Source organism: Nannospalax galili, unplaced genomic scaffold (genome assembly GCF_000622305.1).
Source record: "Nannospalax galili isolate Female #2095 unplaced genomic scaffold, S.galili_v1.0 scaffold22, whole genome shotgun sequence".
In the NCBI taxonomy this organism is placed as follows: domain Eukaryota; kingdom Metazoa; phylum Chordata; class Mammalia; order Rodentia; family Spalacidae; genus Nannospalax; species Nannospalax galili.
Window position 1 is genome coordinate 86,023 of NW_008347230.1, and position 4,807 is coordinate 90,829.

The 4,807-nt window shown below is 48.1% G+C and overlaps 1 non-coding gene across 1 annotated transcript; it reads left to right on the forward strand.

Moving 5' to 3' along the window:
- Positions 1 to 314: 314 nt before the first annotated feature.
- Trnaq-cug lies at positions 315 to 386 on the forward strand. The gene has a single exon. It is a non-coding gene; the product is annotated as a tRNA-Gln (tRNA).
- Positions 387 to 4,807: the final 4,421 nt, after the last annotated feature.

Here is a 4,807-nt window from a genome sequence, read left to right on the forward strand (position 1 = left end):
TATTTGAAAATGGTCATTGGATCAGATATCACCAAGTAGTTTTAGTGAATCCAGGTTGACTTCATGGAAACATTAAACTCTTGAAACCTGACCTGCTAGCTGGCTTTAATCCTTTATGGAAGGAAGGCCCAGGAATACTATGGATGTTTTGAGGATATTGAAGGAAAGCAATTCACTCAGACCAGAGCCAGTTTCTTGTTTTCTGAGGTGCAGATGAAAGAATTCATCCTAAATCAGTGGATAATAAAGAAAAATTAGAAGGTAAACATTTCCTCACAGAGCCGAGAGGATATTAGAGGAACGGGTTTCTTGTGTGTTCCATGGTGTAATGGTGAGCACTCTGGACTCTGAATCCAGCGATCTGAGTTCAAATCTCGGTGGGACCTTCCTATTCACTTTAAGGAAAAGTTATTTTCTTCCATGCCCTGCTTTAAAGAACAGGAGAGGCATCCCAGGTCCCTGCCCAGAGACCCCAGCTCTAGCTCTAGCTCCATACCCACTTCCGCACTATGCCCCGGCTGCCCCGGCTTCTCTCACCCCGGACACCCGCATCTCTCCCATTGCCCTTGGGGTGGCTTCTGACGGGACACGAGGCCACGGCGACACGACAGCTGTTCTGGATACCCGGGTCTGAGTTTTGCGGTGCGTGTGGGAGCCCTGAGTTCTGGCTACACTTTGTCCACACCGCCTGTTTCCTCCCGGATCTTCGTTTACTGATCCTTTGGGTTCAGATCCTGTTGGGATTTCCAGCTGGGAAATCTGAGCAGAACCCGGCAGGGAGCTGCAGGGTAGGGATCAGACCCGATGGGACGGGGCGGGGGCGGGACAGCAGGGCAGGGATGGGCGGGGCCGAGTAGGGGAGGAGGGGGGCGGGCCAGTGGCTCGGAGCCCGGGTCTCCAGACTGGCAATCTGGAGCGGGTCTCTGCGGAGGGCTCCGGCTTGGTGGAGGCTCGCGGGGACCCCTGGGGCGGCTGGTTAGGCAGGCGCATCTGTGGCTTATGTTCTGGGCAGCCTAATGCTTTCGAGGCCCGGCAGGCACCCCTGTGGTCCGGCGCTCCCTGCAGCGACTCGGGAAGCAGGGTGGCGGCGGGTGAGGGGTGGAGGGGAGACCCAGAGGGGAGACCAAAAGGGCAGAGCTGGGGAGGAGAAGCGGGAGAACAGGAATGGGAGCGAGGGCGGCGTGCTCTCGAGGCCGCATCCCCCAGGCACCCACTCAGAGCCGGTTCCGGCTGTTGTCCAGGAGCTCGCTCTTGTGTCTTCCTTCGCTCTTGTGGAGTATGAAGCTGGGCAAACAGCTTTGCCAATGCGTGAACCCCACTGTAGGCGCCGTGGGGGCTCGCTTGGAGTGGGCTAGCAGTGTTATCAAACTTGGGGGGACGGTGGTCACAGCCTGTGCCCCAAGGTAGATTAGGCCCCTCCGTCAGTAGCCAAATCAATAATGGAAAGCAGAAAACGATTTATTCAATGTGGCCACATAGGGAAGAAGGGCAAAGAGATACACTGAATCCCGTAGACATCTGAAGGGAAAAAGTTTAGAGGGCCAGGGCTATGCACGTCTAAGCATTCGCGGTCTAGGTGTGTTCCCGCCTGTCTCATCCTTTTAGGTGGCCTGACAAGTTGTTATAACTGTGTGAAAACTCTTCCGGAGACAAGTTTCCTCTCTGATTAGGGCCTTTTCCTTCTCCCTCCGTGAGACCCCTGGGAAATTCTCATTTCTTTAAACACATACACACACGCACGCACGCACGCACGCACGCACGCACGCACGCGCGCGCGCACAGAACGCCGGGCATGGTGGTGCATGCCTTTAATCCTAGCAATCAGGAGGCAGAGGCAGGCAGATCTCTGTGAGTTCAAGGTCAGGCTGGTCTATATAGTGACTTCCAGGCCAGCTGGAGCTATGTACAGGGAGACCTTGTCTCATAAGCAAAAACAAAAAACAAACCCAGGGAGGAACCAAATGACAGGTAGAAAACTCTCAAATATCCTCATGATCCACCTGCCTCCCTCATCCCAACAACGCTTTTCCCAAATTTCCATTTCAAGGAAAATTCTTTCCAGAGCTGTTCTCTCTCCTCAGATTTTCCTCTCACTTTTCTCCACATCCATTCCATATCCTGGGCTACTTTTTTTTTAATTTGAATTTTTGAAAAATACAGAAAGAACACTCATATCCCCTGCAATATATTTTTAAAAATATTTTATTATTTTTATGATTTATGTGTATGAGTGTATTGCCTGCATGTAAGCGCACTTGTGCTGTACAGTGCCTGAGGAGATCAGAAGAGGGTGTCAAATCCCCGGGAACTGGAGTTTCAGATGGTTGTTAGCTGCCATGTGGGTGCTGGGAATCTAACTTGGGTTCTCTGCAAGAACAACCAATGCTCTTAACCACTGAACCATCTCTCCAGCCCCTCAGCTGCAATCTATAAGCCATTGTGACGATCTGTTGTGGTTGTCAATTTTGATACATGAATATCCAGGTGTCTTTGAGAGCAACAGACCCTTTCTCAGGTTCCAGAACCCCAACAGCCATCAAAGCAACCTCAAGCCAGAGGCTTTCAAGTTTTTACCTCACAAATTTGAAGAACAAAAATCATGGGCCACAGAGGGTTTTAGAAATATTTTATTATAAGAAGCTAATGAGAGAAAGAAAGCAGAGCTCTTTTATAGGAGGGGTCCCTAGGAATGGAATTCCACTGAGCTTCATTGCTTTAGTGGAGGGAAGAGGCAGGGGTGGGAAGAGCTGATCAGTCTAGTTCCTATGCTTGGTGTTCAGGTCCCTCGAGGTTCTGGTCACTTTGTCTGTATGATTTCCAGGAACAGGGTACTCCTTCAGGGAAAAGAGACTAGACCCTCTTCCTGACATTCTCAGCCTCTGGGTATTCAGAAACTGGAGACATCTTTGGCTTAGGTAGTTTTGGCATCTCTGACCTTCAGCAAAGACAAGTATACTGGCAGGCCTAAGGACATCTCCAGCTCTTAGCTAAGAAATTAACTGGTTCACTATTCTTTTGGGGTCGTTTTACCCTAAACTGCCTAAGCAATTTCTACCTCCTGTTCTCATCAGTTTCACTGGCTTATTAGATGCCTAGAACTGGGGAAATGCAGCTCAGGGTGGGTGGGTAGGGCTCATTTCTAGAGAGGATTGACATGTGGGACAAAGGCCAGGGTGGAAAAACCCACTCTGCATGCTGAGGACATCTTCAATGGGTGGACTGCTTAGGTGATAAAGGGAAGTTGCCACAAGGCAGCTTGCCCAGTTTGCATGCCTTTTCTTTGCTGAGTGTGTCTATCACTGCTGCCACCCACATGCTCAGACTCTGACTTCTTTGACCTGTCCATGCAGAATCACTACCAGCAGCTCCACAGGGAGTTCCAGGTTTTCAGAGTAGATTGGGACTGCTGGGGGTTGGGGTGTGCCACTTCCACTAATGAGAACCTGAACCTGGCTCTCTGCTGCTCCAGTGAGCAGAAGACCATTGTTTGATTACCCTACCCCTACAATTTTATTAAACCAATTCAAATTGTCCCCACTTCAATCTGCTGCTCCAGTTTTGAGACATGGCCTGCCTCACTAGATAGATGAGGCTAGCCTTGAACTCCTGATACTCCTGCCTCCATCTCTCTAAAGCTGGGATTATACGCATGAGCCACCACAGCTGGCTAAACTCACAAAGCTCTGTTCCTCTAGAGAAATTTTTCTAATATTGTCATTCTCATCTTTCAAGTACATGGTGCACTTATTAAACACAATTCAAACAATGAAGATTAGAAATAAATAAAAGCTGCAAGAGCCTAAAATTTTTTTATTAACATTAGGTAAATATTAATGAATTCATTTTTCCTGGTATATCTACAAATATAAGGATATACTTTTTCATCAAACTGGAAGCTTATAGGCTGTATTTTTATTTTAAGAAATCCAATTTCTTTTTGTTTTATTTTATGTTTTTTAAAAAATATTTTATTATTTTTATTTTATATGTATGAGTGTATTGCCTGCATGTATGTGGGTGCACCCATGTTGTGCAATGCTGCAGAGGTCAGAAGAGGGCTTTGGATTCCCCTGGAACTGGAGCTAAGGATGGTTTGTAGCCACCATGTGGGTGCTGGGAATTGAACCCCAGTCCTCTGCAAGAGCGGTGAAGCCCCCTATTTTATGTTTTTTATATGTATGAGTGTATTGCCTGCATGTGTGTAAGTGTACTCCTGTCATGCAGTGCCCAAGGAGGTGAAAAGAGGGCGTTGGATCCCCTGGACCTGGAGTTACAGATGATTGTTAGTCACCATATGGGTACTGGGCATGGAATCTGGGTCCTCTGCTGAGCCATCTCTCCAGCCCCACTATATTCAATTTCATATTGCATAGTTTTGAAGAAAAAGATTCAGAATCAGGCTGGGTGTGGTAGCACAGGCCTTTAATCCCTGCACTTGGGAGACAGAGGCAGGAGGATCTCTGTGAGTCTGAGGCCAGCCTGGTCTACATAGTGAGTTCCAGGCCAATTGGGGCTACAGGGAGACTCTGTCTCAAAAAGACCCCCTCCAAAAAATGTTGTTATTGCCAGGCATTGTGGTGCATGCCTTTAATCCCAGCACTCAGGAGGCAGAGGCAGAGGCAGAGGAGGAAGATCTTTGTAAGATTAAGGCCAGCCTGGTCTCCTCCATAGTGAGTTCCAGGCCAGCTGTGGCTAACATTGAGATCCTGTCTAAAAAAGACCATTGAAAAAAAAAAAAAGAAAAAAGAAAAAGAAAAGAAATGACCATGAACTGAGCAATCACAAGCAAATTTAGAAAGGAGCAGGA